Below are 14,784 nucleotides of genomic sequence, written 5' to 3'. Positions count from 1 at the left end.
AATAATCAAGTGGAAAAGCCCACAACACCATGACTATCTAGGAAATGGCAAGGCAAGGCTAAAACCACTATCAATCCAATCAAATATCCATGCCAATAATAGTACACAACTAGAAAATCATATGCATATACCATGCATCCATAAATCAGCAAGGAAATCACACATGCAACATGTTACCTACCAGATCTTCCTATTGAAGTTGTTGATCCAACATTTTCCTTGTTTTCCTTGCTTTCATTTTTTTTCCTTTGCTTGTTCCTTGCTTGCATGTCCAATTGCTTTCTCCTCTTAGTGATCTTCTCTCTCTGAAACTAATTCCAAAACCAAACTGAAAAAAGGCTATGAACTGATCCTCAGAAGCCTTTTTATCATTGAGGTCTCTATTTTCTACATTTTCCTCTATTTTTCCTCTTATGCAAATTTGTGTGTTTTCATCTCCTCTTTCTCCTATTTTCCTTTATTTTCATAATTAAATTCTAATTAATGCCTCTTTTCCTTTGCCAATTTCCTTAACCATAAATAAACTAAAAGTGACACCCACTAGGATGTTTTACCCGCCATTTAGCTTGGAATACGTGTCCCATGACCTTGGTATTATGTTTTTTACATGGAAAACCAACCAAGGGTTGTTACAATAAAGTTGCATGGGGAAATGATAGTTAGTAAAAAGGGGCATAAATAGATTGTAGTTTGTGATAGTAAAGTCGACCAAGTGCATAGCCTAGTGTCAACCAAAATTATGATAGGAAGACTAATGTTGATTTATGAAGGGACACAAGGCAAGATTTTAGGAGGTTGTGCACTAGAGGCTTAATTACTAGGAAGGGCCAACATACTACATAATATGGTTGACATAAACACATTAACATAGGTTGATGTGTGCAAGTTTGACTTGTAAATTCAATAAACTTATTAAATTTAAGTCAAAATCATTTTTTTTTTCCCGACAAATTTTGAGGAGATCAAAGCTTAAATTTTAATCTCTTTTAAGAATGTATAGAGTTAGAATTTAAAATTAGTGAAAATGTCACTTTGGAGTAAATTTGGGTATGATCACAATCATAAGTATAAAATTTATGAATAAGTAAAGTGTTACATTCAGAGACAATGCTAGATATCAAAGACTTTGATGCCAATGTATTTTTCCATGAAAAATATGCGCAATGTTGCTTTCTACATATTTCACTTCTATCTAGGTTTGAGAGGGTTGCTGACCTACATGATATTGAGAAGACAAAAGGATGGTGGTGTATAACATGTTTGGTAGGAAAGAAACACAAATAAGTTCTAACAATTACACCATCCTTACCAAGGTTAAGGTATTTTTGCCTAGTCAACAATGAATTTTCATAGAAGTTATGAGTCTTATTTTTATATGCTTTTAATAGTTTTATTGTAGAAGAAGAATAACAAGTTCTACAATTTTATAACAGAGAACAAGTTGATATGTTCATTGGTTTATATAAGAAATTTCATAGGTAAATAAGTAAGGGTGAAAGGTAGAGTAATATAAGTTGTTGCAAGGAAATAGAGTGTTGATGAAAAATTCATTGGTTGTTTACTAATTAGGCAATATTATATCACGTTTGGCTTCAGATTGGATTGGTTTGCACCCTTAAATATTGAAAATAAAATATTTATTCTCCTCATATGCTCTCCTTCATCTTCATTGTTAGGTACAAGAATCTCTCACCTTTGCAATGGTTTTACAATTGCTCAGGCATTATGATGATTGACATGCCCCCCCAACTCTCCTATATCAACTTGTTGTGTATTCTTGCATCAATCTAGGATATTCCAAAGTCAAGGATTTGACCAAAAAAAACATTAAAAAATAAGAATTTGGCCAAGACATGTAAAATATGCCTTGTGGAAGGAATCTACAATGAAGATACATTGGGTAGAAACAAATACAATGTCATAAGAATATGTGTTTGTTGCATCTAGAAATGATTTTTCCCCACTAACTAAGAAGTGTGATGTATACAAGGGTATATTGATGGCTCAAATGCCAATCTCTCTAGTACTAAACTCCTTGCTTGGTTTATCCTTTGAGAAAGAGAAGAGGAGGTATGGTTTGGGTAACTTGCACTTTTTTTACCTCATTGGATGATGGAAAGCAATTGTTACTGTTATAATCTCCATAAATATCCAATAACTTTGGTGGTTAAATTAAAATGAGGAAAGAAGAAAGGAAAAAAAAAGGCAGTTTATTAATTTGCATAATCCTTATACAAGGTTTATAAGAGTTGTGTCATGTAATTATACTAGGGGTAGAAATATATTGGGTTATTAAAAATTCACGAAAAAAATGGATACTTAAGATATATAGTGAAATTATGAGGGTTTTAATTTGAGATATGTAATAAGAGGGGGTTCAAAAAAATAATTTTGGGATGTATTATTTAATATCTAGTGAAATCAATGGTATTCCTTAACATCCCATGATTGCATGTGATATACAATAGGTTCATTGAGGTGAATCCCCTATGTGAAAAATTTAGTCCCCATGATATAAGCCACATACAAGGAGGCTTGGATTAGTGTAAAATTAAAGGTAAACCATCCTAAATGGTTTCAATTAATTAAAGTTGGTAACACCACAAGTAAAAAGTTGTTTGTTGGATATGAGGACAAGGCCATAACATATAGGCTCTTGGATCCTTGTGCAAATAATGCTACTGTGAACAAAGATACTAGAATTGAAGAAATTTTAGTTTTGAATCATTTTGATTATATTGTTTGAGACTAGAAAATGGTTTGATTTGCATGACAGACAATTGCAACAGTTTAGTAGTGACAATTTAATCTCTTGTTAGTAGCACAGATGGTAAATGGTACCAATATTGCTTCAAGAGACATACAAAATCTTGTTGGTTCAATAGTTAAGAAACGAAGAAAGGATTGAAAATGTGAAAAAATAAGGGATCCCATAATGTAATGATGGAAGTAAATGTGGAAGACTTAAAGAATTAAAGAAAGAAGAGCTCCCATAGTGCAATAATAGAGGAGAAGGTTGACATATTCAAGAAGTGAAGAAAGAGAAGTTTCCACATTCCAACCATGGAGGAAAAGATGGAACACTAAATAGTGGAGGTAAGAAATATGTTTCAATAGTGTTTTCATTTGGTTTGGTGTGGATTTGTTTGCTTCTTCATATAATGTTGAATCTTAAGGAAACAAAGAAGAAGAATGTAAGAAGGAACTAATAGTTTCTACAATGAAGCTAAAGGCTTTTATGATGTAGTTGGATGTACTCAAATTAGTGCTAGCTATAGCAGAGTGGTATGGTTCATGGATGGATATATGGGGCCATATGATCAAACACATGAGGATGTGGATTAGTCATAATGCGTTGTGGATTAACCATAAAAGTACAATTTCTAGGTGTTGATAAGGATCTTTACAAGTTATAGTAGGCTTTAAAAGCCTAGTTTTGTCTATTTTGAAACATTTTGGTTTATGGGAGTTAAGGACAACTTTTTGAAGTTCAAATTAGCTTCCACACCCATGCTAAAAAATATCCAACATAGACTCTCATTGGACTAAAAGTTAGTAGTTATTGATGTGTTTTACATTGCATCATCCATGTTAGTGATAAGTCACGCAATCAATTTTACTTCTTCTTTTTTAATTATAAATTTAATGATAGTTATAAAATTGTATGTTTGAAGAGTGTTTGAGAGGTAGGTTGCAAACATATTTAGCACAATTGGTCAAGATAAATTTGTATTTCAAACATTTTTTTCCTCCATGTGATCATTAAGGGAGGGTTTTATAATTATTTTTATTATAATGGCCATGTTATCTAGTATTAGGAACTAAATTGTAATGTTATCTTGTAATAAAGTGAATTAAAGTATCTATGTCACATGTCATAGTTAATAGAATGTCATAAATGGTATTGCTTAAGTAATCAAGTGATTGCATAGGAATTGTATTATGGGACAATGCCTTCCCTTCATGTAGTGTCATTCGCCATATTGAAGTATGATTCAATATGTATGAAGTATTTCCTTCTCTCTTAGTTGTCTCTTGAGTTTATTATCCATGTGGTCTCCAAACTTATTCCTTTATGAATTCAAGTCTCTAAAAGCACTTAGAGTTTTTGATCATTGGGATTAGCCAAATATTAAGAAAACATTTGAGGGAATAATTCCCCCACCCCCCACACCATACCCCCCCCCCCTCCCCCCTTATTTTTTAAAAGGTGATGCTCATCTTTAATGTGTAAAAATGGATTTCAAAAGAAAGATAAAGAAAGAAGCCTGAGATAGGACTAGGCCTCAGAAATTCATAGAACTGCAATACACATAAATAAAATTACAATAATGTATAAATTAGCATTATCTCACATTGATGATTTAATAAATTTTTTAAGTGGTGTTAAATACTTTTCCAAAATATATTTGAAAAGTGGGTATCATCAAATTAGAGTCAGAGAAGGAGATGAATGGAACAAATCTTTCAAAAATAATAATTAATTGTATGAATGGTTGTTAATGCCTTTTAGGCTCATAAAATACCTTAGCACTTTCAGGAAATTGATAAATGAAGTTTTAAAATAGTTCATAGGTAAATGTACTATTATTTACCTTGATGATATATTAATTTGTAGGCAGTCAAAAGAAGAACATTTGAGGCATCTTAGGATGATTCTAAGAAAGAGAAATTACTCATTAATTTAAAGAAATGTAATTTAATGAAGACAAAAGTATTGTACATGGGTTTTTTGGTATTGAAAGATGGCTTGAAGATGGATCAAGAAAATGTCAAGGCCATGCCTAACTAGCCTAACCCAAGGAGTGTTTTTGAGGTAAGAATCTTGAATGGTTTGGCAAGGTTTTATATAAAATTCATCAAAAAATTTAGTGGTATTTGTGCTCTAGTTGTGGAGACTATCAAAGAAAACAAGAAACCATTTCATTAGACAAAATTCGTTGATAAAATATTTAAGTTGTTAAAGAAAAAAAATATATATAACAACCTATTTCATTTTTACTATATTTTAACAAACTTTTTTAGGTTGAGACTAATGCTAGTGGGACTACAATAGGAGTTGTTTTAAGCCAGAAAATAAATCCAATTTCTTATTTTAGTGAAAAAATCAATGAAACAAAAATAAATTATTCTTGATACGATAAGGAGGTTTATGTCGTGATTCAAACACTAAAGAAATGGAGACACTACTTATGCCTAAAATATTTGTTCTTTATATTGTTAATCATGCTTTACAATTTATCAACAACTAAACAAAATTGAATTAGAGGCATGTTAAATGGATTAATTTTTTCCAAAATTTTAAATTCGTTATCAAACATAAAAGTGGTCAATCAAATAAGGTAGTAGATGCATTGAGTAGGGTTAATTTAATCTTACATGAATTTCAATGAAATGTTTTAGGGTTTTATAATTTGAAAGACATGTATAAATTTGATGTAGACTTTAAAGAAGACTATGCAACTTGTGAAAATCGAGTAAGTAGAGACAAAACTCCATGGCTAGAATATATGATACAAGAGGGATTGTTGTTCAAATGTGGTCGATTATGTATTCCAAAATGTTCAATGAGGGAAAATTTATTAAAAGAAAAGCATAGTGGAAGATTAGTAGGGAAGTTTGGATAACACGAATTTTTCATAATTACATGCATTCTACTTTTGGACAAGTATGTAGTAAAAATATTTGTTGAGAGATGTAGAGTATGTCAATATGCAAACCGAAGGAGTTAGCATGTTGGGTTATATTAACCATTACTTATTCCAAAAAGAGCATGGGATTGTGTAACTATGGAATTTGTGTTAGGATTACCAATAACTTAGAGAGGTAATGACTCAATCAATGTTGTTATTCATAGATTCTAAAAAATGGCACACTTTATAGCTTGCAAAAAAATGAGAGATGCAACTAATATCACAAATTTGTTCCTTAAGAAGTAGTTAGACTACATGGATTGTCGAAAAGTATTATTTCTGACATAGATACCAAATTTGTGGGTCATGTTTAGGATGACTTTATTAAAAAATTTAGGAACCATCCTTAATTTCAATTTAACATATCATCCACAAGATCATGGGAAAATAAAAGTGGTAAATAAAAGTATGAGAAATATCTTGAGAAGGCTAGTAAGTGAATGTCCCAAGCAGTGGGATTAGGTACTTGCATGGGCCAAATTTTCATATAATGATTCACCTAATAGGAGTGCAGAGTTAAGTCCAATTCAAATTTTATATGGAATGCACCCAATGGGAATGTATGAATTAAGAAAGCTTGGGAAACCAGAATTAAGAACTATTGATAGTGAAGATTTTGTAGTTAGTATGTAGGAATTACAAGAAAGAGTCAAGCAACAACTACAAAAGGGAACAATATGTACAAATAAAGAGTTGGCTCAAATAGAAGACAGTTGGATTTTGAAGTAGGGGACTTGGGTATGACACACCTTCGAAAGGAAAGATTTCCTAAAGGGGAGTATAATAAATTAAAGCTTAAGAAGATTGGACCATGCAAAGTATTGAGGAAATTTTCCTCGAATGATTATGAAATAGGACTTCCTAAAAACATTGGAATTTCTCCAATCTTTAATGTTCATATCTATACCCCTTCAAGGAGCCAACATATATCTCAACATATGCTCCTATCATAATTGAAATTCAAACCATTGAATGGGAGAATAGCTACCTTCAACACCAAAAAAGAAAATTGACTCAATATTAGATAAAAGGACCAGAGACAAGGATTAGTTCCAATACATGATCAAGTGGAAGAATCAACCACTCGAGAATGCCACTTCGATGACAACAACAAAATTTTCCAAGTATGGTACGAGTATTAAAGAGATCCAAAAACAAAGTCCATGAACATGACTTTTCCTTCCCTGGGAGTCTAATGTAAGAGCATCACATGTTTATTTTAATTTCCTTGAGTTATAGAATAAGAAACTTCTTTTATAATAGTTCTAGAAATTATAGATTATATGTAGAAATAAAACCTGATCTTTGAAGCATGTAACCAAAACTATTTGTACTAGTTTGGCATATAGTTAGGATAGATCTCTACATTCAATGGAGTTAATATAAACTTCTTCCAAAATTATTGGAAATGGATCTATCTCTTGAGAATTGGATACTTTCCATCCTCAAGTATAATTAAGGTCGTAAAATGCATGTTTGGATAGGCAGGAAAGGTCTTAATCTTCATAAATATATAAAATTTTGTGTGCGTTGATAATTGTTTTCTCGGATTTTAATAAGAGTTGAAGGATGATTTATGGAGCTCTTGCGAGGCAACGACTAGGGTTTGTCCCTATCCAACCCTTCCCTCCTTCCTCTTGTGTCTAGTAGCAATTATGGCATTCAGATTTTGGTTTTAATATCTTTCTCTTCAACCCTCGGATGGTTTTCTTTTAAAATGGGGAAAATATCACTATGTCACCCATTTGTCTTGTCGTCTTTGGCATCTGATTCACATACCATGGTCTCGGTTGTGCTTCCTCCTGTAGCGGTTGATTCTTCCTCAAATTTTGTTGATATTGTGAATGGTTGGTTGAGTTCCTCTGACCCTTTAGAGCCTAAATTGTTGGCAGTTTCTAGTGTGTTTGCCTTTAATTATGATGTTGCCTTTACTTCCTCTTTGTTGGACTCCATACAAGCCCCATCAAAGTCCTTTCGGGATATTGTTAAAGTGATTGATAGAAGTTTCTCTTATGTTATTAAACTAATCCCCATTAGCGAGGCACCAATGGTTGAAGCTCTATGGGAGAATAAGCTCTCAGTGAATCTATTTTTTTCTAAAGCGAGCTTAATATGCAAGTTCGTTGGGATTTGGCTAAAGCTAGTTGATCTCCATTCCTGGGTTAACAAGCATTTGACGTCCCTCATTTCTACAGAACTCAAAATTTATTCTCTAGCGCAAGGCTTCTTCATCATTGCCTTCAATAAGATTCGTGATCAGGCGCAGATTCTTGATGGTGGTCTTTGGTTTTGGGATTGTGCTTCCCTTTCTTTGCAGTCATGGTTACCCTCTGTCGATCTGCTTTCGGCTTCGATATCCACTGCTCTTGTATGGGTAAGGCTCATTAATGTCCCTTTGTATTTGTGGAACCCTACTTCCTTAACTTCAATTTAGGAAGATTTCACTAACATAGCGAAGACACCAGGCTTTATCTCAAACCCACGTATGCCCATGTATGTGTGCATATGGACTTCAACAAAGGGTTCCTAGCTAAAACTAAGTGCATTGGCCCCGAATTAACTTCAATTTAGGAATATTTCACTATCATAATGAAGACACGAGGCTTTATCTCAAACCCAAGTATGCCCATGTATTCCCACGTATGTGTGGATATGGACTTCAAAAAAGGGTTCCTTGCTAAAATTAAGCTCATTGGCCCTAAATTTTCCTGGGTCTAGCCATTGGATTATGAAAATGTCTCATTTAGTTGTAGAGCTTGCTATGAGATAGGTCATTCCCTTAAAACCTACCCTAATCTAGGGAAATCAATGTTAAAATTCTCTTCCCACAAGCCAAAGTGGTGGATGGGTACCACCTTCGACCATTACTCAATCTCCTCTGATGCTCCATTGCCTTCTTCTCACAAACATATCAATGCTCAGATGGATTTGGAAATTTTTGAACCACCGAGAGACTCGTCTCAAGCAACCCCTGTATGTACCAAAACTCTGGTTAACGCAGTTAATTTTGAAGTGAACTTGGATGACGCGAAGACAAAAGTGGCTCCCTTCACTTCCTCTGATACTAAAAAAAAATTACAGACTACAACATGCAATCCTCATTTAATGGACAAAGGTAAAAACGTAGTTGATCCAATGGGGCTTACTCCTTCACCAATCAACAATAGGAAATTGATAACATGGGCAGATCAAGTGGAGACAACTCTTATTTCTCCAGAACACAAGATGGATAACAAGAGTTTGGAATGCAAGATGGATAAAAAGAGTTAGGATCCATTAAGCATGGGGTACATTGTAGAAATAGTAAAAAATGGGGCATGGAAACATATCAAAATAAAGACAAAAACTTATCTAGGAAAGGTGAAAATACAGTCACAAAAAAAAATCACAAATAGGAATGCATTGTAATTTTATACGGATACTAGGAGTTTTTTGGAAAATTTACAAATGGAATAGTTTTATCCCTCAAGTAGAAATTGACTATCATTTAAGTTTTTGGGTTGTTCCTATGTGTTCTAACCAGAATCTTCAAAATTTCCTAGATTATCTAACCAGAATCTTAAAAATTTCCTAGATTATCTACTCCTTGAAAATGTAATGTTTTTTGGCCTTTCTTTTATTAATATAAAATACTAGTCGTTCCTTTTAAAAAATAATAATAATTATTTTCTCTCATTTTCTTTCAGTTGTATTAGTGTGACTACTCTTTCTATTTGAAATTATCTCCAATGACATGAGACCTCTCAAGGATAAACCCTGGCTGGTTTCCATCACCACCATCTCCAACAGTATCGCTAACTTTATTTTATAGCTCCCTCACTTGAGGTTGACCTTTTGAGGCGGAGGTGCTCTTCTACAAATTTTGAGGAGTGGAACCAGTGCTTGTAACTGAGTTTCTCTATTGCTTCTTCAGAAATTTAGTGCTAAACAAGGCATTATCGTCTTCATGAAAAGGTTGTGAAAGTATTAGACAAGATTTGATTATCTCTAGCACCTTCAACTTGATTTACTTGAAATTTAATATCATAGCCAATAGAATCAGGATGAAGAGAAAATATAAATTGAGGGTCAAAACTTTTTATTTCTTACAACTCATTCAACTTGGATACATCTAGGTGGGTTGCATACTCATCAATTCTAGAAGTGTCTTTGACTTTAAGACTTCCCAACGTAATTGGTATAGGTATGAATTAGTTATTCCTCTTTTCATTAAAAAAATGATCCCATGACTTACATTGTCAATTTTTTTTTGATAATTAAGATTTTTCACAAACATATACTAGGAGCATTAAGGGATTTCCTTCAAATCTCAATAATATGATATAAGAAAATTATTCTTTCATTTGAAAATCCCTTTTCCTTCCAAGAAAGTAAGAGCTTCTCAAGAGCATCTTTCAACAATAAGACTAACAAACATTGTTCTACACTTTAACAAGAAGGAATTTTGTACAAAATAAAAATGAAATAGAGTCTTCTGTCTCCAAAAGGACAGGTACTAGAATTGAACAAGGACAATGTAAAAATTGGAGTTTCATGTTCTTATAATGCCTTCAAAGATTGTATAGTAGACAATGGCATACCTCATGTATAAATTCATAAAAAAAAATTGATTGTTTGAAATTTCTTGGTTGATAACAAATTTACACAGAAATGGCATGAGCCTAGTCAAATACCTCTCCTTCATGCACATAATAATGTAAAACATATAAAAAAAATTGAGAACATACTCTATTGATTTGGGACCAAGAAACAGAGCAAATAACCAAGCAATTTCTCTATATGGGTTGTTATGTGTACATACCTGGATTTTGTTGGCATTCACCACCTCTTTGGTAGGGTTCTACAAAAAATGCTTTAGTAAGGTCTAGCATCCATTTAAATTTTCCAAAAAGGCATCAACTTTAGCCACCATGAAAATTTAGTCATATTTTGATAAGCTAGGCATTTTCTTAAAGTCACTTAGATTAAGAGGAATATGGGTACTAGAAGAAGCAACAAGCAATATGTGTCGTTTCCTCTAGTTAAATCTCTCTACACACCATGAAATTAGTTCTGGAAAAACAAATACCTTGGGCATACACCCAACATGCACAATTCCTGAATTCCAAGTCTTTTTGCTATTCTATTCTTTTAGATTAAGGCTTGAATACCACCTATAAGTTGTCAACCATTGAAAATCTCAGTCTTGTCATCCGAGAGCATTAAGGGTGTCTCCGCAAAAATCCTCTCTTGTTTTATTTGTTGTGTTTACTTTATACTTATCAACACTTGTTAAATGAGTAAATTATCATAAGTGGATAATTTGAATTGTATTTATTTATTATGCATAATATTTATTTATACGAACGAATTCATGCAAAAGATTTGGGTCATAAATAAAAGATAGTGATATAATGCAGAAATGTAACAAAATATTAATGAAAAATACACCATATTTAATACTAGAAAGAAGTTAAATCATGTGATGGATCTACCGGAACCTGTGATTAGTATGTCTCAAAAGTAACAATAATGGATGAATAGGAATGCGGGATGTGGGATGCAAGACATGAGAATGGAAGTTTCACGGAGGAGTGACTCTTGCATCCACATGCAAAGGAAAAGTCATGCTTAAATGACTATGAAGCCATGTAGGAGTGATTGATGTCAAAGTGAGATGGGATTATGGAGGTTATTCAACCTACATAAGGAAGAATTGGATAAGTCTAAAAATATTTAAGAGTTTCATGCAAGATGAAAGGTAAAGAAAAGTCATTTTAGAACCCACATGCGAGAGAAAAATGAATAAGTATAGAAAAGGTGCAATTTGTGTGATGCAAAAGTATTGGTGAAAATTGCAAAATGTGGAATACATGTACGAGATAATTTGTAGAAATAAAGAGTCGAAACCCACATACAAAGAATGCATAAAGAAGAATGACTATTATGGGGTAAAGGGAGACGATGAAGAGAGATGCTTTACCACCTACAATCATAAAAATGGTTGAGTATGGGCCCAAATAGGGGAACTTCTAAGTTAAAACAAGCATGATGGTTTACAAGGTAGTTGATCAAGAAATTTGTTCAACATTCCACTCCAACTTTGGGACAGTGACCCCTTGTGGGTTATTGAGAATTTAGAGGATATCCATTGGGTAGATGGAGTCATAAAAATGAAGAAATATTTACAAGTTATTTCAATAATGTGGAAATATGTACATAGAATAAGGAAGAATGTATCGGAAGGGATGAAATTTCAAAATAAGAAGTGTTTAAAATGTGTCCCATTTACAAACAACCTCTAAACAACACCATTCATGTATTTGAGAAGGTAGGAGTTAAATCCTTAGACTTTCTTTATTTGATATGGTCTGAGCCAAAGAGCTTCAAATTTTTTATGCAAGGATTATTTTTCTATTGGATATAGCACCAACTAATTCTTTCAAAGTTTCTTCAAGATATTGCTTTGATTGAAATATTTCTTTATTGTTCGTTGTATTTTCTGCATATTTTTCATTGCTTGATTACATTGTTCTTCCAGGTGAAGAAGATGATAAAACCTTGTAAGAAATGAATTGATGTCTTCTTCATCATCAATTCTCATATAAATAGATAAAGCATTTAATTCTACATGTATGGGAAGTCAGGTGTCTTTTCCATATACCGACATGTAAGATGATTTCCATTTGTTTTTCTTTGGGGTAAAATTTTGTTTTCTCATAGTGCATCTAATGAATTCTTATGCTAATTTCTATAATTTGAAGAAATTATTTTCTTCAAAATTTGTATTAATGATTTATTGGTTGATTAATCCAAACCATTTTGTTGTTGTTAGTAGTTTAATGACTATCCCATCAATATTCCATATTCTCCACATATTTGTCTAAACCTAGATCCAATAAATATGGATCCATTATTTGTTATAAACTTTTTTGGGATACTAAATCAGGACATAATATTTCCTTTAAGAATTATATCAATTGTTCAGATCCAATATTGTTTAGTGCCAAAAATTCTTGTCATTTTGTAAAATAGTTAGTGGTGGTCAAGATATAAGAATGTCTCTTACTAGATTTCAGATTATTTGTCCAATTATCTAAGACCCATTGTGAAAATGGAATTTCAGATGTAATTGGTTTCAATTTCATATCTCTTCTTTTCATTTCCTCCGATAATGGTTATTACATAAGCATCTTTAAATAATCTCGTCAAATAATAACCAACTCTAATCATTTTATGAGCAATTGTTATAGGAGTGAAGTGTCCACCGCAAATTTCCTCATGGATTCCATGAAGATCTTCCTGACATCTTTATGGATTTAGGAATCTTAATAAAATTCTATCAAAATTCTTTTTAAATAAAACCCTAGAGATTAGAACATTTTGAATAGGAGCTATCCAGAATTTAAATATAAAATAATATCCTTATATTAGTCACATCTTGAAATGGCAGGATCATCTTGGTCATCAGTAGGATTGATACTTATAGCTTCAATATTGGTGATTAACTTGCACAATCCATGTCCTTTGTTACTTTTAAGGTTTTGACTTCAATATTGTATTCTTTTAATTATGGGATCCAATTTTCCCATTTTCCTTCCCTTAGTTGTTGACTAAGCATGGTTTTAACAAGAGGATTTGGTACATAGGCAATAACATGATCCAAGATGATATAAGTTCTGAAGTGAGCTATGATTTCTTTGACTAAGGTGAGAGTATTCTTTCCTATTATAAATACTTTAATTCATAGTCATGTAAAGTTTTTCTCATAAGTGAAATATGAAGCTCTTCTCCTTTCACATTTTTCTAAGGAAAAAAAAAATAGTTTCATTGGAAGCAAAAGAATAGAGTATGAAATATTACTCAAAATATAGACTTATTAGGATTGGGGCTATGGTAATTTCCTACTTAATATTTTTTAAAGCCATATTCATTCCTAGCATCCATTCAAATATTTAATCCCTTTTTAATAGTTTTTTGATTGGGCTTATTATTGACACATAGTTTGGTATAAATCTTCATATGAAATTTACCTTTCCAAAGAACGATTGCACCACTTTTTTGGAACTTGGAGGTTGCAAGTCATTTATAACTTTTATTCTATCTAGGTTGATGTACATTCCTTCTTAGTTATAAAATTTTCCTCTAAGACTACAAATAGGCATTTCCTAAGATTGAGGTATGTACCATAGGATCTACAATACTGAAACACTTGTTTGATATGTCCAATATATCGTTCTCTTAATTTTGGATGAATAATGAGATCATATTGATAATTTTCCATAAACATGTCTATCATATCTTTAAACACATAATATGTGGCTCTTTGAAATGTTACTCTGACATTTTTCAATCCAAATGGGATCCTTGTATATTCAAGTGTTCCCCATGCTGTGACAAAGGAAATCTTATGTTGATCATATCTATTTACTAATGCTTGATTATATCCAAAAAATTCATTGAGCACTAACATCAAAGTTGAATTTGTGACTTGCTAGAGAATAAATTCCATATTTGGTATTATATAGTTGTCTTTTACAGATATTTTGTTAAGATCACAAAAATCAATATAAAGATGGATTTCATCATTTTTCTTCCTGACTATTTCCATATTGGACATCCATTCAAAATATCTTATTGGAAAAATAATACCAACCTTTTTCATCTTCTGTAATTCAGGCTTGACCAATTGTTTCAATTTTGGATTAATTATTCTAGTCTTCTATCTAAAAGACTTAATACCTTATTTAATTGTTGTAGTATACTCGAAAATAGATTTATCATATTCTTTCAATTCATAATACATCCATCCAAATACATCATGAAACTAATCGAACAACATAAAATATTGTTGTGCTTCTTCTTCAGTGCAATTTGTTCCCAAATTCAAGTACTTAGGATTTTCCATTGTATCAATATTAATATTGCATGTATGTTGGACCATTCTTAATGAATATTCTTCTTTCAAATTTGATCAAGAGATTTATCATTTCTTGTAAATAAGGATTCAAGGGTAACATATTTATTAAGAAGAGAAACTCATCTCTTCCTAAAACTTATACTATTTTTGTTGACATATTTTTAGGGGTCACTGGACATGGTTGTTAATTTG

This window comes from Pinus tabuliformis, chromosome 2_2 (genome assembly GCF_031772625.1).
Source record: "Pinus tabuliformis cultivar Carrire ecotype Pingquan chromosome 2_2, CPIR1, whole genome shotgun sequence".
NCBI classification, from domain to species: domain Eukaryota; kingdom Viridiplantae; phylum Streptophyta; class Pinopsida; order Pinales; family Pinaceae; genus Pinus; species Pinus tabuliformis.
The sequence above is the reverse complement of the archived record's forward strand: the minus strand, read 5'-3'. Positions refer to the sequence as shown.